Source organism: Equus quagga, chromosome 2, assembly GCF_021613505.1.
Source record: "Equus quagga isolate Etosha38 chromosome 2, UCLA_HA_Equagga_1.0, whole genome shotgun sequence".
Lineage (NCBI taxonomy): Eukaryota > Metazoa > Chordata > Mammalia > Perissodactyla > Equidae > Equus > Equus quagga.
This window is the reverse complement of record NC_060268.1, coordinates 91,947,284-91,968,246: the sequence shown is the minus strand read 5'-3', so window position 1 is coordinate 91,968,246 and position 20,963 is coordinate 91,947,284.

Here is a 20,963-nt window from a genome sequence, read left to right as displayed (position 1 = left end):
TCTTTCCCTTCTCCCATTTTGTGAATGTGCTCACTGTGGAAAAATGAGAAAGTTCAGAAAAACACAAGAGATAAAAAAAATTGGCCTTAATTTCTACACCTAGAGGCCTGACTCTAAAAGAAAAAAAAAAAGAATATCCTCATTAGAAGAACCTCGATTACTGGCTGTGTGGGATGGGGCAAGCCGGGGGGGGGGGGGGGGGGGCCCAGACTGTCTGAAATGGTTGAGGAAAGAAAAACAAAATCAAGCTCTGGGAAAAGGATCAGAGAGGGAGAGCTGGCCAGAGAGATGCTGCCAGAGGTGCCCTGGAGAGACGCAATGAGGTGGAGGGCTGGCCACAAGGACCCAGAGATGGTATTGAGAACCTGCGCTGGGCAAGGTCAGACACTCTCTCCCCCTTCTCCACCCATTGAGCCCCGTTCCAGCTTCCAAAGCCCAGGAGAAGCTTCTCCTAGCCTCCCTGGGCAGCCCAGCTCCTGAGACTGGCCCAGAGTGGAAGCCTAGGGGTGAGGGATGTCCCTGCACGGGTTGAGGGTTGGGCCCTGCTGGGGAACCCCGGCCTTCTCCCGAAGAACTTTCTCAGCCTCTCCCTGCGGTCGGGCAGGCTTGGGCCACCCTCCCCCCGCCCTTTTCCCTTTGAATCCCTGGCGTCTGGTATCTGGCGGCAGCGAGGGCAACCTACCAACTTTTCCCCTGGGCATTTTCTTACCCCCTCCGCCCCCCAGTGCTTTCTTTTCTTCTCCCAGCGCTCTTTTTGAAAGGAGGCACCCAGGCCCAGAACGTGTTCTGCAGTTTAACTACTTCCAAATTCTTTGTTCAGGTCACCCCGGGACTCCATTGTCCGCTATTGAGAGCTCGGGCGGGCGGCGGGGCGGGTGCGCCTCTGCCCGGCAGGCCTGAATCCATTAGGCCACCGCTCTGGCCCCTGCGGCCCATTGAGGCGCCCGCCAAACCCGGGCGCCGGCGGCCCCCTCCCGTCCTCTCCACTCCCTCCCCCAGCTGCCTTTTTTGGAGACGGTGGTGGGGTCACAGGATGCTGCAGGTCCGCTTGTCGTTGTCTGGGTCTCACCCCGTCTGGAGGGACTGGGCACCCGTGCAGGCCTAGCATGATTCCTGCCCACTCTGTCCCAGCCTGCACGCCCTCACCGGGGTACTGGTATGGCCGAAACCCTGCTGGTTACCCCCTGGGCTCTTGGGCAGTTTTTGAGGAGGCAGTAGATTAGACCCCAGGAATGGGTGTCAGGGGAACAGTCAGCAGCACACCTCCTCTGACTTCTCCAGCCTCCCAGCTGCACTCCCACAGCCTGGATTTCCCCTTCCTCTCTTCTCGGGGCCCAGACCCCCAGCTTCCAGTTAGCTCAAGTCTCTCCTGAGTTAAGGGCATCAAAGGAGGTGGTGCAGCCTTAGGAAGGATGCACAGGAGGGAGCGCCAGCCCTGCCCTGCGCCCAGCGTTCCCAGCAAGGGCTGGCCACCCCAGCAAGGCCACTCTTCCCCAGCTCACTGGGAAAAGGACAAGAAGGGCCTGGCCCTAGGCGTGACTTGCTGGCCCACAGGGTGCAGGGGCTGGTGCCAGGGCTGCCCTCCCCCCGCGGCCTGAGGACCCACGGAGACAGAGAGCCGTGAGCCCTCCCAGGGAACTCAGTGCCTGAGGATGGGGCCCACCCTCTGTGCCCTGCCCAGCTCCCCAGCCAGCGTCCTTCAGGTCCTGTAGAGGACTACGCCCTCTGAGCCAGTGAAAGGCCTAGAAAAGACTGAGCTCTCGGCTTGAACCCACGAAAGAACATGGATGTTCAGAGGGGCTAGTACACCCAGAACGAGTGTGCAGGAAAGGGCTGGCTGCTGTTAGTGTATCTTTTCCTGGCTCCTGAAGGTTCTCTTTGCGCCGCCCGCATCCTGTCCCTCCTACTCCGGGATTATGAGGTCACTGAGTCCTGGGTGAATTACTAATGCCTAGCCCGAGAGGTCACTCAGACCTCTGGTCCCGCCCCCCGAGTCCAGTTTGAGGACAAGCTTCGCCTTCCCGGGAGCCAAACTCCAGCGGAGAGCCTAGGAGGACCCCATGGGCGGGGCGGGGCACCTGGCCGGAGAAAGGCCGAGGATGGGGGCGCAGGGCGCAGAGGAAGAACGCTGGAGGCGGTCGCTACTCAATGCAGGCCGGGGAGGGGCGCGGGCAGGCGGCCTCCTCCGCACGGGCCCCCGAGGACCCACGACTCTGACCCCCAGGCCAGGACTGCGGGGGAATAGGGTGCGGAGGCTTCGTGCAACCGACCGCGGCCTAGACGGGTAGTGGAGGAGGCCGGACTAGCGCCTCCTGGCGCCTCTGCCGGAGCTCGCACCATGCCGCCCTGCCATCCCCTTTGCCACCGGGTTGCAGCCCTGAAGACGCGGAGGCTGAAGCCCGCGCACCCCCAAGACCTGGCCGCACCACGCCAAGGCTCTTGCGGGACACAGGAGCTCCTGAGGGTCTCCGAGGCTCCCGCCCCGCGTCCTCCTGCTTGCGTCCTCCCAACCCGTCCCGGGTTCCCCGGTGGACGGTGCTGACCTAGCCGCTCTCCGGCCCGGGAGCGCGGCTCCGAGCGCTGTCCAACAGCGCCCTCTGGGGGCGTTCCTGGGAGGTGCAGGTGCGCACTACAGGCGGCTGCTGCCCGGGCTTTAAAGTCACCGAACCTGCGGGCGCGTGATGCCCTGGGGTCTGGGTAGAGGGGACAGCAGCCTAAGGAGAGCTGGGCACCTCCTCCCGCTCCTGGCTCCTCTCTGCCTCTCAGCCTGCACACAAAGCACCCGCTCGCGTGCATGGGGCCCTCCCACCTGCCAGGAAACTGGACTCAAGGTCGTGGGGACCCCAGTGAGTAAGGCAGTGGGACTCCAGCCCTACAGCTTGCCGCCTCTTCCCCCTGGGACTGGGGCCTCCTCTATCCTGGCCTTGCTCGGGAAGGCCCCGTGGAGACCGAGGTGGACGGGGCAGGCTCAGGACCTTCCGCAAGGTTCTGGCAGCCAGGCAAGCAGTGCCCCTTGTCCCCACGGCAGTGTCAGTCCATTGCCAGCTTCATCCTCCAACTCAGCAGCTTCCTTTCCGCCGGGGTCTCTCTCATACCTGCAGGACCTCAGAAAACTAAGAAATAAAATTCCCTTCTCACTCCGTCTGAGGGTCTCTTGTTCCAAAGGTGAATGGGGATGGGAGAGGAGATGACAGGATGTGAAGACGAGGCCTGGGGTTTGCAGAGTCCGGAGACTTCCTCCAGGCTCACACCTCCAGGGGCAGGAGCACCTCTGCCAGCCCAGGCGAGATGTTCTGCTTTTGATCTGGTCACGAGTTTTGATGGGTTCTTGACATTCATTCAACAGACTTGTGCTGAGCTCCTACCATAAGCCAAGCACTTCTGGGGACAAAACTCAGAGAGGGTAAGGAACTTGCTGAAAGTCACACAGCTAGAAATTGCTGGAGCGAGGATTCAGCGTCAGAGATGTGCCGCCCTACTCCCACCACATCCTCTCTCCCCTGAACCATGTCAGAGGTCTCCTAACTGGGGTTCCACCTCAGAACTCAGCCCCCTGCAACACGTGGTCCACCCCGCTGGGCAGGGCCCCTTCTAAAATGCAGGTCTGATCGTGTCTCCTCCTGGCTTAACGTCCTTTAGTGAGGTTCTTCTACTTGTGGGATAAAGGCCAAGTTCCCCGAGGCGTACAAGCTCCACCTGGACCTGACCTCTGCCCCCTCTCCGTGAACCCACAGCCCGCCATCCCAGATGTCTCCATTTCCCCGGGCCCTGACTCTGGCCCTGCTCACTCCCCCCTTTGTGCACCTGCAGCTCCCCTGCCTGGAGCACACCTCTCTCTCGAGGATCTCTGACATTCTGGGCAGATGTCACCTCCTCCATGAAACCTTCTGACCCAGACTATCCTCTAGGGCCTCCTCATTGGCTAAAAGCCCAGGTGGGCCTAAGCGGCCATGTTTGTATCTCCTGCACCCTCCCCTCCTCCTGACAACCTGCTGATGGACAGGCATGGCCACTGGCCCACCCGGGGTAGTCCCTGGCCCCCGCTGAGCCTGCCAGAGTCCCAGTGAGACGAGGCTGGGGAGTGGGCATCAGGCCTGAGGGAACCTGGGCTGTGGTTGAGGGAGCACAGGAGCCGCGAGGAGACGGAGCAGATGGTGGCGAGGTGGGCAGAGAAAAGGCCCAGTGCTTTCTCAGGTGGCCTCATCCCTCGCTGGCCGGAGAATCATGCAGTAAGCCCCTGTCCGCCGGCCTGCTTTAATAGGATTCCGTTCTCTGTCCCTGCCAGCTCCCTGGCCCTCCTCCCCGGGGGCCGTCCTGCCGAGGCAGCACCTGCCGGATGCTGATGCCCAGGGCGCCGGGCTCCCCTCCCTCCCGGAAGCGCCCTCCGGAGCACCTGGCAGGGCTCAGACCCTCCAGGATCCGAGTGTCTGTGGAGCCAGCAGCAGGGCGCCACCTTGTGGCAATTGTCACAGGCACTGCTTACAACCCCCTCCGCGGCCAGCTCAGGACCACGCGCATCCTGATAACGCTGAAAATGTTTCAGGATTCGCATTTTTCAGATTTGTTCGCGGGGTGAGAATTCGCTATCAGTTAACGCTTCCTTGGTGGGTCTGTTGTACCAAACACTATCCTAAGCGCTTTATTAGGAATCTTCACAGCCGTCCTAATGCCACAGATCCTCTTACTCTCCTCATTCAACACATAGGGAAACCAAGGCACACAGAGGTCAAGTAATTCGCCCCAAGCCTCCACATGACTGTGAGCCCAACGAGGGAGGGAATCCTGTCTTATTCACGTCCACATTCTCAGCTGCTAACACAGAAGACACCGCCAACATTTGATGAACTGAAAGACGGCACCCTACTAGAGATGAGAAACTGTCGGAATGCTGTGTGTGTTTCTGCTTATTTTCATCACTCCCACGGCAAATTCTGGCCTCCCTCTTCCAGAGACTGCAACAAAAACCTTTGAATCATCACACACACAACATCCCTACGCAGGGTACCCTAGAGCAGGTTTTGGAGGGAAAAAAATCTGGGGTTCCTTGTGGACCACAAGCTTATAAACCAACAATTTGGTGGCCAAGGTGCTAACAAAGCTCATAAAGTGCCAGGCTGTACTGCATCAACTGGAAAGCTAAAATGACTTTATCCAGAGTCCCTCGAAGCCGGCATCCTGGACGGGAATTAGAAGGCACTAATTAGAAGCAGTTTGCAAGAGGGAAGTGAGGAGGGGCCATTTCCAGCTGCCTTTGAGCGATGCAGTAGAGATGTGGGGCTTTTCCACCGACATGGTCCAGCGGGCAATCTTCCGCTGCCTGAGTGTCGAGAGGCAATTTCCTAGTCGATAGTGGGGGCTCTCTGATGCCTGGACCACAACCACCGCCGTGTGCCCTTGAAGTCAACAGTTGCCCTGGCCGCCTCTGAATATCCTAGCTTCCAGACGGTGGGAGGGCCGTCGCTCCCTCTGCAGGCCAGCTGGGCGGTGTTCTGAGAGTCCTTCCTGCAGGCCCCACCCACAACAGCCTCCAACAGTTTGCAATTGCCTCATTCCCTATCTTAAATTCTATGAAATTCCTTTCTGCTTAAAATACCAGCTGCATCCTGTGCAGACGCCTGATGGATATCATTTTTGTTCCTTCCCTTGTTACTGTCCCAAATGTTTCTTAAAAATATAGCATTGGTTCTCCTGTCAATGCAGTGGCAAGAAACAGCTCTGGTCCTCCAGGAGCCCCAGCCTCGTGCTAGTGTCCCCAAGCTGTGTGGTCACACCCCACCGGGACACGTTGTTCAGGCGGACGCTGTGGCAGACACTGTTGGTTCTTCACTCAGATCCCCTCCTGTCCCTCTTACAGGATCTGTCCTTCCGGCCCCCAGCGTCTGGGAGGACTGGAGCATCAGATGCACTAGCAGAGAGCTGGATTTATCTGGGAGCTTACGTCCCCAGTGCAGGCCCAGAGCAGCCAGCAGCCAATGATGTCTCGTGCGGGAGGACGGAAGCCCAGCTCGCTGAGGGACAAACTGAGGTGTGGCTCACACTCCAGAGCCCTCTATGGGGACAGGCTGGGGCTGACGCTTGGCTGGAAATCCCCTCTTCGCTGGGCTTCTGTCCCTTCGCTCTCCTGCTTCCCCCACGCCCTCTCTGGCTCTCCTGGAGCACTTCATTAGGTGCAAATCCTTGCCTTGGGGTTGGCTTTGTGGGAAGCTGGCCACAGACGGCACCATAATTTAAAAGAGGCATTGACCAACGGAGCAGCCAGGCCAGCGGGGACTTTGGTCATCAAGCTGTGTGTAGACAAGGCCTTGGGGAAGGGGTTTGGCCTGGAAAAAGGAGACCAAGGGGTTGCTGTCCATCGTTCCAGAGCATCTCAAGGCCAGGCTGCGAGAGAGCAGGTAGAATGGCATGAGCTGCTCCGGAAGCCAGAAGTGCCTGTGATGATTAATTCTATGTGTTGACTTGGCTGGGCCTTGGCGCCCAGTTATTTGGTCAAACACCAGTCCAGATATGGCTGTCAAGGTACTTTTTAGAAGATGTGATTAACGTTTGAATTCAAATTAACATTTGAATGACTTTGAGTGAAGCAGATTATCGACCATGACTTGGGTGGGCCTCATCAAATCAGTTGAAGGCCTTAAAGGAAAAAAGACTGAAATTCCCTGAAAAGGAAGGAATCCTGCCTCCAGACTGCCTTTGGACTTGAGACTGAGGCATCAGCTCTTCCTGGGTCTTGGCCTGCCCTCCTGCTCTGCGGATTTTAGACTGGCCAGCTCCCATATCTGTGTATGTGTATGTACGTATATAGACCTCTCTCTGTCTCTATCTCTCTATATGTCTGTCCACATATACATACATCCCACCAGTCATATTTCTCTGGAGAGCTCTGACTAACCCACGATTCCGAGCCAGGGGCAGGCTTCTGGCTGGTAGCAGCAGGGCAGGCTCCACCACAGGAAGGCAGACAAGCCAGGGCAGTGCAGGACCTGGGGGGCGGGCGGGAGGAGGGCCAACACCCCAAGACCATGCAGCAGTGGCAGGAGCCGATCTCGAAGGCTCGCCAAGGACAGGCCTGCCACCCCACGCCCCAGCAAAGCAGCCAAGCAGCGGCCACTGGGCAGTGGAGCAGGGCAGCCAGCTCCCGAGGCTATCCTGGGGTCAGCAGGGACAAGTGTGTTGATGTCCCTGGCACCTGCCCAGAAGGGGGCTGGAGTTCCCCAACAGCGCCCCCAGGGACCCCGAGCCTGAGACCGATGTTCTCATAGTCTCTACTCTCATCTCCTCCCACCACTTATTTGCTCTGGACTCTTGGCAACTGAGAGTTTTCTGTACCCGAGTTTTCGTGTCTGTAAACTGGGGTTGGTGGCAGCCCCTCCTGGTGGGGGATCTGGAAAAGATGAAATGGGATCCATGTTAGAAGTGCTGAGAATAACGCCTGAGAGTAGGTGATCAACCCACATACAACCTGGCCACCACTGTGCCATGGCCCCACTCTCCTCTGCTGTGGCCTGAGAAAGCAGGATTACCCGAGCAAGAGATTTTCAGTAACTTCATCTGCCCAAGCAGGAAATGGGCTTCCCATGAGGTAATGAGCTCCCTGTTGCTAGAGGTGTGTAAGCAGAGCCAAGAGGATGGGTGAACCAGACAGGGATGCCCTCTGGCTGCAGCTCATCTGGGGCTTCAGGAACCACGTTAAGAGCCTGTGTGCTGTGCCTCCAACCCCGGGCTGGCCCCTCCTGATTCTAGCCTTCAAAAGGTGGCTGCTCTCCATCTCCTTGCTTTCATGCCCCGATTTTCTATCCCTGCCAAGCCCTTATGACTTGGCTGCCTCTCTGTTCCTTTTGGTGATTGAAGCCACCCTCCCAGGTAAGGTCACGGGGTGTCAGCCGAGGCCTGGATCCCTCCCTCAGGCCTGAAACAAGGAGTTTTTAGGCCCCTGCTCTGGCTTCAGAAGGAGCCTGCCAGGCACTCTCCCTCTCTGCAGACATCTCCACCCTTCTTGGTGACTGCAGCCCCACACTGTGAGGGGTCCAGCTCGGACAGCTTATAGAGCAGTAATAGTCAGCTGGGGTTGCCTCCTGAGCCAGGGCTCCCCTGGACAGTTGTACAGGTTGGGTACTGCATAACTCCAGGGGGTGCCATTCATATGTATCCTGGTCCTTCCTCCCACGGGCACACGTTGCAGAGGGAGGGGACGTAGGAGAGCGAGTCTTATGAGAACCTTTAGGACAGGAGGAATGACATTTTAAAAAATATACCTAATATTGGGATATAATTCCCTCTTTGGAAAAATAAAATTCCATACTGTTTACGCAGTGCAACTATAGAAAGTAAAGGTGGACAAAATCTTTTCTTCTAATGAAGAAGATTTTGATCCTCCATGGCGTGTGCGATGATGGGGGGAGAGCAGGAGATGTTTATGTCTGTTGAGAGGCAATCAAAGAAAAACGTGGAGAAACCTGCGTGTCCCAAAGAGGGGGTGGGCCTACCGGCTGCCGCCTCCAAGAGGCCCGCAGGAGGTGAAGGCACGGTGGGGGGCACTGGACAGGCTTCGTGAGGGCCAAATGGGGTAAAAGGCAGGGGCCCGGCCCCCCAGAGTAGTGGTGGCTCAGGGGGTGGCGTTAGTCCCCCATACCCTCCAGCAGCCTTCTGTAGCCGCCCTGAAGACCACCAGTGAGCACGATCGCATCCTACTGAAAGAAGGGGCGGGAGGCTCAGTGGTCAAGCCCTTTCTTGCTGCCATAGGCTGAACCTGTGCTCTGAGGGCAGCACGAGGCCTGGCAGGTGCTCATGTGCAGCCTCCAAGCCTCCCTAGTTCTGGGCACACAGTGGGCACCTGGAAAGCCAGGGGCGCTTTTCCCTGAGGCCTCGTTCCTTGGCTTGTAGACAGTCCCTGCGTCTCCACGTGGTCTTCCCTCTGTGCCGTCCCTGTGTCCTAATTCCCCTACGGACACCCATCCGAGCGGTTTGGGGCCCATCCTCACAACCTCATTTTAACTCAGTCGCCTCTTTAAAGACTTCACCTCCAAATGCAGTCACGGTCTAAGGTACTAGGGGTAGGACTTTAACACATGCATTTAGGGGGACACAGTTCAGTCCATGACAGGTGGCCTGCATCGCAACCCTGTGTCCCACCTTGACTGGTGAACTCCACCCTGCTGGGGCCACTGCGGGTTTGGGGCGCAGGGGCTATCCCAATACAAAGGCCATCCCCACCCAGGTCCCAAGGTGTGTGGTCCAGGCCCACGGGTCTTACCTGGTCACCGGGCCACCATGACTGTCTTGCTCCCCCTCCCACCCAGTCCCCACACCCCCTTCCCCTGAAGCCTGGTGTGGCCCCTCGCTCCCTGGGTGACCTGCCATCGTGTCCTGATCCACACATGCCTGTCCCCATCTCACACACACTAATATGACCTCCTTCCAGTCATCAAGTCCCACATCCGCCCTGGAGACTCCGGGCCACTCCAGGCTGACGCTGGCCCCGATTTCAGCCCAAATGGCGAGGGATGCTCTGCTCTTTTGCGTTTTTCCCGTCCTGTCCCTGATCTGAGGCCAGCCAGGGCCAGCAGCAGACATCACCTCACTCCAGCTAGAGTGGGTCCTGAGGCCCCTCTCCCCCAAAGGCCTATTTTCGTCTCTCCAAAGCCTCTTTGTTCCAGACACAGGCTGGTTCGAGATCAGGAGGAATTTTACGATGTAAATCAGGGCCACGTTCCAAGCAGCCTGTGCAGGTGGCGTCTGTGGGTGTCTGGGTCTCAGCTAAATGGAAACGCAGCGACGCCACCCTTCTGTGCTGCAGGGGCGGCTCCCAGCCCTGCTAACCAGCTAGTCATCACCTTGGCAGAGCCCACGGGGCCACATAAACCATCTGGAGGAAGGCCACGTGAAGCAAGAAATCAACGGAAGAGAGCCAAAGTGTCCCGGCCGTCATAAACATCATTGTGTAAACGGTTGCGTGTGGCCACAGAAAAATAATCATCTGGAGTGTCAAGAGAGAGACAGGTGTGTGGGTACGCGGCAGAGACAGAATGACAAATATAGCAACATCGTGAAGCGCGCTCACCAAATGTTAGCAGTGATTGTCTCTGGGTGACGCGCTTATGGGAGGTTTGAAGTCTCTTCTTTCTGTCTATTGGTGGTGGGGGTGGTGAGGCCGGCTGGGGTCTAAATGGGATTCCGACAGTCTGGGCCGACCTCACGAACCTACAGGACCTGCAGCCAGCAGGCTGTTTTCAGGTTCCTTTGGGAACTAGAATTCTGGGACCACCATCACACCAACTAGGAGTCTGATCACCAGTTCCATTGTGTGTCAGGGGTTCCTCACACCACCAAGCAACCGTCAGACGCCAGCTGGGTGTCCCACAATGCAACTCAGTGTGGACACTATCTACGCCGAGATAGCATCAGATCCCACAGGTTTGGGGCTCGGTCCCACAAGACCGCCCTCCGCTTCAGACGCCAATTGCAAAGTCGAGGTTGTCGCTGTGTTTCTGACCCATTGGCTGTAAACTAGAGATTCCCACAGCCTCCTCTTTGCGTTCGATTAATTCGCTAGAGTGGCTCACGGAACTCAGGAAACCAATTTGCTCACTAGATTACCGTTTAGTACAAAGAATATTAAAGGATACAAGGCAACAGCCAGATGGAGAGATCCATAGGGCAAGGTCTGGAATGAAGGACCTTTGGGGCCCAGCACAGTGGCACGTGGAAGCATTCTAGCTCACCAACCTGGAAGCTCCCTGAACCCTCTCCTTTGGGTTTTTATGTGGGCTTCATGACATAGGCATGATTGCTTAATTCATTGACCATTGGCGATTGATTCAATCTGGGGGTGGCCTCCCCACTCCCCCAGGGGATGGGACTGAAGGTTCTACCCCTCTGTTTGTGGTTGGCTCCCCTGGCAACCAGCCCTCACCCCATCTTTAGGAGATTTCCCAAAGCCACCTCATTAACGTCAACTCAGCCGTGGTGGAAAGGGGCTGGTTGTGAATAACAAGATGCACATTGCACTTTATGGCTCTGAAGGGATTTCAGGAACTGAGGACAAGAGACCAAATATTATAACAAAAGATGCTCCCATTGCTCTTATCCCTCAGGAAATTCCAAGGGTTTTGGGAGCTGAGTCGGAACCTGAAGGGAGACCAAATATATGCTTCTTGTAAATCACATTATCACAGGCACCTTCTGAAAGTCTGTAAATTCTGCAAAAGCAATGATAACAGCTGACTTTCACAGGGTCTTCACAAGGGGCCAGGTATTTGCCAAGCAGTTTGCTTTGATTTTAATGCACAGGTGCCACTGGTATCCCCATCTTACAGACGAGGAACCTGAGGCCGAGAGATGTTAGGTAACTCATCAAAGGTCACACAGGGCGAAGAACCCAGCTTTTAACCACTCACAGTGACCACCCTGCAAAGTTCCCCAGGGTCCTGGGAATGACGGCTCTCCTTCTTCTCATCAGAGGAGCCAGGCGCTCAGGGTGCCTGGGGGCCCGCTGGCATTCAGACAGGCCTCGGCATCAACAACCATGCGACTTGTCGCCGCACCCCAGTGAGATGTCTCCAGAGGCTGGGAGCAGGGCTGGTGTCACCGGAGAGAGTGCAGGAGTGAAGCTCACCAATGTCGCCATGATTCCAGCTGTCCCCACACGGCGGGGGAACAGGGGCGGGGGTCGGGGGGAGACCGGGAGAGAGGCCATGCACAGGCAGCAGTTCCTGCTTTTTTCTGTTAGATGAAACTTTTAAAAATCACAAGAGTGACACATGCCTCTGATCACAAGGCAGAGGCGCGTAAGGGAAAGACTGTCGTTTCCTGGCTCCCTGCCCCCAGGAGAGACAGGTCGAGCCTCCCCACTCTCCTCCCCGTGTTCCAGCAAACACAAAGCACACATGTGGAAGGCTTGCTTTTTAAAAATGTTGCTCTATTTGTTTCTTTTTTACCCATATGGGATCATCCCGTCCCTGGTGCTCTGCAACCTTCAGTTTCCATTCAGCTGAAGATGGTGGGCGCCCTTCCAGATTCACAGACAGTCGATGCTTGTGGTCTGCGGTGGTGACACCTGTGAAGCCGTGGAGAACACTGAGCCGGCCGCTGCTGAGCCAGCGCTCCCCGGGGCGACACAGTGGTGGCTTCCCTCGAGCCTGGGTCCCAGCAGGTGTGTCAATCCATCAATACGGAACTAGTCACCTCATTTTATGTATGTTTCTGCTTAAAGACGGCTTATTTAATGGCTATTGTTGGTTCGTTAGCATTGCACTCAGGGTCAACAGCGCTGTGACTCGCACAGACACCAGATAGCACTTCAGCACTAAACATTGCAATCACCCACAAAAAGCATGAACATGTGAAAGTCGTGGCCCTGAGTAAGCTGCCGAAGGGTCGCTTGCTGGCCGCATGGGAGTGGGGATAGAGGCAGCGGGGTGCCTCATCGGACCTCAGCTGGAAAGGCCAGCGTCCAGTGGCTCAAATTTTTCCCTACTCTGCGTGTGTCTGCGAATGCCCAGGAAAGCCGGGCGCATGTGGATTTGGGGGTTACCAATAAATTTTAGAGAGGAGGTGAATTCCCAAATGCAGAATCCATGAACAATGGCTATGGACTGTATATGGGTTAAAATATGTTTTCTAGAATTTCTACAATTAATCTGTGGGGTGGGAATGGTTGTTCTTTGGTAAACAGACAAAAAAATATTGGTTACTGAAAAAAAAAAAAAGGCAGCAGTTGGGGGCGTGGTGGAGCTCTCACCGCCTTTGTTAACGCCATTTGATGCTGGTCCTCTTTTCAGAGTCAAAGTGGAAGCAACCCAGCTGGTCCCGGAGGTGGCCTGTGGGCTATGCGGGGGGCGGGATGTGGGAGGCCACAGCTCTCTCCACGAGGAACACGGAACTCTGACAAGTGCAGGGAGCTGAACAGCGTCCTGAAGCTTTCGCACCTGAGGGCTCACCTGTTGCGAGGGAGGCAAAGGAGGCATTTTATCCCTGTTTTACAGATGAGCAGATGGAGGGTCATGGGGTACCCGGCCTGAGGCCACACAGTGCTGGGGGGGCCAGCCACCTGGGCTCCAGCCTTTCGGCTTGAGGCTTTCTGCCAATATCCATCAAGTCAGCGCTTTATGACCAAGCCACTGGAAGAGATCCCGTCCAGGTGGGTCTGGCTAGAGACCCTGGAGGGCGTCAGGGGCTGCCCCAAAGAGCATCGGAGCCTACAGCACGGCCAAGTGGAGGTCTCTGAAGGAAATGAGTTTGAATCCTGGCTCCACCTGTCCAGGCTTTGTGAGCTCAAGCAAATTACAGCAGGCATCAGTGTCCTGCTCTCCAGAATGGGGAAGTAATGGCCTCATTGGGAGCTGGTGAGATGTGCACTGCTGCAGAAATGTGCACTGATTCCTTCTTTGGAGGAGGCTGTGGCTGTGTGCCCACTCTCCTGAGCTGGCTGGCCTAGCAACAGGACAGGAAGTGGCAGGATGTGGCCAGAGAAGGTGGCCACAGGCCTGTTCTTCATTCGGCCCAGTCTCCTGAATGTGGCGCGTCCCAGGACTGAGCCATTCTGCCGACACTGAGGGGAATGGCCAGCATGGGAGGCCGCTGTATCCCTGAGCTCTCTGAGGGGCAGTCACAGCCAGCCAGACCCGGCTCACTCCAGGGCATGGTACAGAGCTTTGAGACTCCGATGCCCGAGCCCCCGTCCCCCCCAGGCCTGCTCATCTAGCCCCTTTATTTTGCAGAGCAGAAGGCGCATCACTTAGGATTCTTTTGGCTACAAGCACCAGAAACCTGACTGAAAGGAGTTTTGGCAGACAAATGGGGAACTTATCAGCTTGTACAGCCAAACTGCAAGAAGGGAAGGGACCAGAGGAACCCGACGTCATCAGGGTCTCGTCGGGCTCTCCATTCTTTTTCCTGCGGGTCAGACCAGCTCTCTCCACCCGACCGGGGCACGGCTGCAGCAGCTCCAACTGCACATTCCCCAAGATTTGAGGCCCGACCCTCTCTTCTAGCTACAGTTAAAAAAAATCCCAGGCAAGGACCTTGATGGCCCTGTTTGGATCACCTGCCACCCTCCCACCAGTGCCCGTGGCCAGGGCGGGGGCCTGCAGCTCTCTTGGGACCACCTGTGGGAGGCAGGGAGCTGCCTGGGCTGGGTGGGGAGCAGAGGGGCTTGAGTGACCCCGGGCCCCCCAAATGTGTGTCAACTGTGGAAGCGGATAGTATGGAGAGGGAAAATGGCTGTTCTGTTTCAAGTCTTAGTTTAGTATATTATTTTTGAACAGGTAATAAGTTCACAATTCAAAATTCAAAAGTGACAACAGAATTGAAGTGAAAAGGCTCCCCTTACCATGTCCCATCAGTGGGGTCCGTTTCTTACATTCCTGGAAGGGGCCTCTGGAGCTCCCCTCGGGATGTCCAGGGTGGAGGTGAGGCCACGGAGATGACCAAGAGCCAGTGTCTGCTGCTCCCATCAGGCCCTGGGGGCGCTTGCCTCTTGGTGGGCCCGGCCTCCCCTCCCCGACCCTGTCCTCCCCAGTGGAGCCCTGGCGGGTGCCCTGGTGACGCTCTGTGCCATTCCTGGCTGGGGCTGGAGTATGTCAACTGCTTCCATAAATGCCCTCCCCTTTCCACCCCCACCTGGTGGAGTTTAGATTCTGATTCAGTGGCTCCAGCCTGCCCACGGCCTCCCCCATCCCAGGTCTCTTCCTGGCCCGTCAGACCCAGGACTGGTGGGAGACCAGAGTACCTCGTCTGGGGGGTTGGGGTCTGCCCTCTGCCAGGTGCAGGTTGCCGAGGGAGCAGACACTCACTGTCCCTCTCAGGAGGTGCTAAAGGAGGATGAACTGCGTCAGCCAAGTTCCACCAACCTGGAGAGGTGAGGGGCGAGGAGCCCCGGGTCAGCAGGTCAGGGCAGCCACCTCTGCTCTCTGACCCTTGCAGTAGGGGCACAGTCCTCCCCTGGTCCCTGTCTCCCAGACGATGTCACACTTCAATGGCCTTTGCTTATATCTGGGAGCCACTGATCCCTGCCTTCTCCTCCTGAGGACTCCTGGAGTTACTCCCCTGGCCCAGGGCCCCATACACTGGGCACACCCCTTGTCTGGAGCCACCAGCTTCCTCAGCAGGGTCCCCGGAGTTCCTCTGCTGGCCTGGTCCAGGCCTGCCCCTTTCAGCTCGTGTCCTTCTCTTTCCAAGCTGCTGCTCGTCCCTGAACTGAGGTGGTTCAGACCCCAGGCCCTGGAGTTCAGCCATTCCTCCCTGTTGCTTCTCAGCTCCTGGGAGTAAGGTGGGGGGCGGGGGGGAGCTGCTGGCAGTTTTTAAGGGTAGCCAGGCAGCCCCTCTCCTGGATCCCCATCCCTGGGAACCCACAGAAATTGGTGGAGAACCGGGCCAGAAACACCAACGGAGCACTTGTTCTCCTCAGACCCCGTGCCGGGCCCAGGAGATCGTAAGAAGGTGAAGAAACAGCCCCTGCTCTGGATGCTGGGAGCCGGCGTGGATCCTCCCAGGTCCCGGGCTGGGCAGACGATGACACCTGTCACAGTGGAGGTACAAATACAATAGTCCTTGTGCGTCGCCAGACATTGTCTCTTGGGACTTGGCTTCATTCCCACCCTCTTCTCTGTTCCCCCAGGAATAACACGGGGTAGAAGGCCAAAACCACGACTCCGAGATGCCCGTGCAGCCAGGGCCCTGGTCATGATTGATATGCTGCCTCTGAGACACACTGGTGGGAGATCTGAGAGGCCAGAGAGAGGCCAGGACCATCTTCCCATGGTCTTGGCACAGACCAGCAAGCTCTGGTTGACAAGACAGTTGTCACAGCCCAGCTCGGTATGTGACTCTCTAGTCCTGGTTTACACTGTGGTGGCAGCAACAGCGGTAGCCGTAGCAACAGTGGCCTCCTTTCCTCTACAGTCTGGCTCCCGATGACAGCTTCATTGGTGTGACCTTGAAGCAAGTCACCCACTGACAGCCACGCTGCCAGCCCTTCCAACTGTCCTTATTCATGTGGAAAGGCCCTGTACCACGTCTCTTTTTGCTTGAAATAACCAAAGTGTTTCCCAGTTCCTGCTCTGAACTCTGAATGATATGATGGGTGTGGACATGAAAAGGAATTTATCCTCACTGGGGAGAGTCACTGGTCCATGCAGCAAACATTGACTGGGCACATCCTTTGTGTAGGTACCAGCTTTGTGGTTAGAGCAGTGGAGTCGATTCCGGCTCCAAGCGACCCTGTGGACAGGAGAGCGGAACCCTGCCTGGTCTTTTTGCATCATCTTTTCTCCTCTGGCGCTGTATCAGACAGTGTTTTCCTGCTATTCATAGGGTTTTCATAGCGGGTTTTTTCGGAACTGGATGGCCAGGTCCTTCAGCCTAGTCTGTCTAGTCTGGAAACTCTGCTGAAACCTGTCCACCATGGGTGACCCTGCTGGTATTTGAAATGCTGGTGGCATAGCTTTCAGTGTCACAGCAACACACAGCCGCCACAGTATAACAACCGACAGACGGGGGTGTGGTTCCTTGATCGGGAAACAAACCCAGGCTGCAGCAAACCCAGCGCTGAGTCCTAACCACGAGACCACCAGGCCCTGTGCTGGGTGCCAGGACATAAGAGAAACTGGACACAGCCCTCGGGGAGCTTGGGGCTGGGTCGGGGGAGAAAGCTGGACCACCACGGCACATGCGATCCATGCCACAGGGAGCCCAGAGGAGGTCCAGGCATCAGTCAGGGTCCACTTTCAGGAAACAGACACCTTTCTAAATATTTTAATACAAAGGAGTCTTAATACAGGGAGTTAGGTGCTGACAAATCTCTGGAAGGGCTGGTGGATGGCCTCTTGGCTGGGCCTCTGGAATGGCTTCCAGACCCGGCCCTCTAGCAAACGACCACCCCTGTCACAATCACGCCGTGCCTGGTCTGGCTGACTTTGCCTCAGTACAGTGCTTCAAGCACTGTAGGCAGAGCTGCCTGGACTCCCCGGGCTGGGACGGCTTGCCAGCCGCATCGCCACGTGAGGACGACAACAGCTCTGGTGATCCTGGGCATCTTGTCTTCTCAGATCAGAATGGCCATGGTCCCGTCACGATTCCTGAAAGAGGATGCCATCGGGATGCTTAGTCACCACCTGGTTTGGCTCACCCCTACTGACTGAGCCTCTCTCCTTGACATTTATTCTCTCAAGCCTGGCTGGTCCACAGCTATCTAGGCTCAAGTACCCGCCTGAGTCCAGCCAATTGCGGCCTGGGGAGCACGGCCAGTTTCCTGGGGCTGAGGGTGTGGCAGGCCCTTGTGAGTCCCTAGCAGAACCCCTTGGCCTCTGACCTCACCAGACGCCAACCTGAGCTGCTCCCCTGCTTTATGCCTGGACAGTGATGATGACGTGGTCACAACTAACCTCTGCCACCTGAAAGTCTTTCTGGAACAAAGCAGGGAATAGATAAATAGATAACCAGACCAACCCAAACTGAAGGGCACTTTACAATCACCAGACACGTTCGTCATTTTCCCTGAAGGACAGAAGACAGAATCTTCTCTCCGAACCCTAATGATTAGATGCCAAGGCAAGACGGCCGTTTTCTTCCAGAAGCAGGATGCTGGAGATGTTCCCCTGCATATAAACACCTGCTCTCGGAGAGTCTTGCTCTCTTTTCTTTCCCCCATTGAATGAATGACTTAAACGTTTTCTTTTCTGGGGGTGGGGTGAGGGGCGGCCCTTTTTAACAGGAGAGCAAGACCGTTCCCACAAATGTTCTTGGCTCTTTGAGTTTACGCCACTGTACTCCTCAAAGGAAACGTCTCTGCAAGAGAGAAATATGCATTTCTTTTCATCCCACAGCCTACGTTTTGAGCTTAAATCTTCTGTGGCAAACACATTGCAAGGAACCCTTCTACTCTCTCTAGCAGCTGCTGTAGGTCAAGGCCGACCTCGGCGGGCGGTGCTGCGCTCATCTTGCAGAGGGCGCTGCTCCCGGGGCTGGGCCTGGCTGTGATTCAATACAATGGGACAAGAGATTCGCAATTCTGCAGCTGGCAAGACAGACCACAGGGCCCTGGCCAGGGCTTGGAGCCCGTGCGTGTTGCAATCCTCCGGGAAGTGTGGGTTCTGCCCTTCCATCTGGGAAGGCACCCTGCACTGATGGTGCAGCCCCCAGGGTGGATCCTTGTCCGCAATTGTCCATCCTGTGGGGACTGTTTTTGCAGTAATTTACAGAAATGTCTATAAATTTCTCTTTCAGACGTCTACATTTGTTTAGCATGTGATGTATAAGTTTGCAAAAACGTATCAGAGAAGGCAGTTCATTATTTTTTGCCTTTCTGGTGACATACACATGTGGATTGAGATTCTCGGAGCTGATTAACATCAACATTTTAAAAATGAAATTATCTTATCCACCCAGAACCTCATCTTCATCTTAAACTAAGATACATTAAGTGAATGTCTCCTTATCACAAATCGTTCATACTTTTCATTCTTCTGACGGCGGAATTATTTCCGGGTACGGATTTTTGAAACTGGTTGAATTTCTTCCTGGTATTTGTTACTTTTAAATTTTATGGATTAAATTATATATACAATGTATATTTAACATTTAAATTATGTATTATATAGTAATATATAGTTGGATAGATCAAAATTATAATGTGAGAGTTTTCAACTTACGGTAGAAATATATCAAGTTTTCTTTTAAAACATTCACCTGTATCAGAGAGAGCTCCAGTGTCACAGATTGACGTGGAGCTGAGGCAAAGTGACAGAGTGTGCAACCTGCAGGGCACTTTGCAAGTGTAAGAATCTCATGGATAGCCCAGCCTTATCTCAGTGAAATTTAGCTGAAGACATAAAAAAAGCTCCATCATTTGTTCAGCAAATATTTAATAAGCGCTCAATCAGTGAGAGCTCCTTCCACACGAGTGACAGGAAATCCAACCCAAATTAGCTAAAGAGGAAAGGGGCTCTTGCCATTGGGAGTTTCAACATTGACGGACTATTTGATGACGTGAAGGAAATACTGTTCATTTTTTTGGTGGAATGCCTAATTGGCTCGGCTTAGTTAATAAGGGGACTGAGTCAGCTCCTCAGCCCTGGCCAGGAGCCAGGGAGGGACTCTGGGACATGGGGACAGCAAACGGCCTCCTCTGTTGCCAGGTGCCATGCTAGGGCCACAAAGATGGACGTGGCATGGTCTCTTCCCATCAGGGAGCTTCTCATCCACGAACAATGATTTGCCTCTCCATCAGTTCCCTTTTTCCCAGTCCTTAAACTGCACAGGTTTGGCATAACCAGTTACCCGCTGAAATACAATGCACATTTTGGAAGCAGCCTATGCCTCTCGTGCTGGAGGTCGCGCACATGCCCAATTGATCCCTCGGGGTGTAGACTGAGACCTGGCATGGCAGCAGCTGACCCTAAACGAGCCCTTCCTTTCCCACGGGCTTCTGCTAGAAACAGCTCCAAGAGATGGGTGCCTCCTGTCTTCTGACCCAGTAGGGCAGGTCTGGGTATTTCAGGGACGAAGGCCCTGGAGGTGCTGACATTACAGTAACCAAACCTTATATTTCGTGAGCAATTACCCTGGGCCGGGCGCTGTTCTGGTTATAGCAACTCGACGGGGTTGGTGTTATAACCTCTCCATTTTACAGACGAGGAAACTAACGAACTGCAGAGTAAATAATGTTTTGTTAAAAGATGCACCCCGCCTTTCCTCATCCTGGTCCTCTTGCTCAGCTCTCTTGGGGGTGGGGGGGGGCCCATCGGTGAAGCACAAAGGAGGAATCTCATGGAAAATGTTAACAAACTTGCATGTTGCTTTCTGACAAATACTGGAGGGGCCGACATCACTGTGACCTGGGATCCTACGCCAACTGCTCCGGGGCCGTCCAGCAGCAAGCCAATGAGCGAGGGTAGCTTTCTGTCTTCTCAAACCTGCTTTCTGGCCTGGGGGATGTCTAGTGGGCTCGCAGAAATGCCCGGTGGCTCTGGAATCATCCAGGGCTTGGGTTCTAATCCAGACCCTGGACTCACTGTGTGACTTTTGGATAAGTGAGTCAACCTCATACTTGTCACTGGAGCCTTTCTCTTTTCTCTTCTGTAAAATGGAATAATAGTACCAATGGGGTTACTGAGAGGATTAAAGGAGGCGTTTCTAAAGCGTTTCACCTGTTCGTTTGGAAGTGGTAGCTCTTGATAAAGGAAGAGCAGTGGAACTTTCTCCAGGAGACAGAAAGGAAAGTAAGAGGGACACTGGAGGAGCAGGCTGTGACCGGAGAGTCCAGAGTCAGAAGCGGTGACGTGGAGCCTAGCCCATTCGCATCCCCAGCCCCAGCCCAGGGCCTGGCACACGACCTTGGAGCAGGGGTTCTCAGCTTTCAGGGTCGGGGGGCAGTGACTGTGTAGTGCAGTTATTGAGATCCTTGCCCCTGGAGCGGGTCTCCCTGGGTTCAAGTCCCAGCTCTACCACTTTCCTGCTGTAGGACTTGAGACATACTACTTCACCTCTCCGTACCTCAGTTTCCTCATCAGTAAAAGGGGATGATAACAGTACCTCTATCCCTGGGACAAGGTGAGGAGTCATTTAGTCGACTGTGTGAGCTCTTAGAATAGGACCTGGCACCCAGTAAGTGCTGGTGGTTGTTACCGAGCTCCAGCGAGGCCCTGGGATACAGCACGCGATGAGACACAAGGGCAGTCTTCGGGGCATTCACAGCAGGAGAAGGGAGATTTTTAAAACATCGGCATTTGTTACAACTGAGGTACATGCGTCGCAAGAAGGTACAGAGTGTTTTGATTTGGACAGGGGTTCCTAGTGAACTCTGTCCCCTGCCACGTGGGAGGAGAGGTCCAGGGCACTGTGGGGGAAGTTATCTTGTTTCTCAGGTATTACCAGAAGGAATAGACTTTTCTACAAAAACGTGCAGGTTTTTCTTCCCTCCTAGAAGAGGAGGTGGGGACGGTGGAGGAACTGGGCTCGGAATCCTGGAA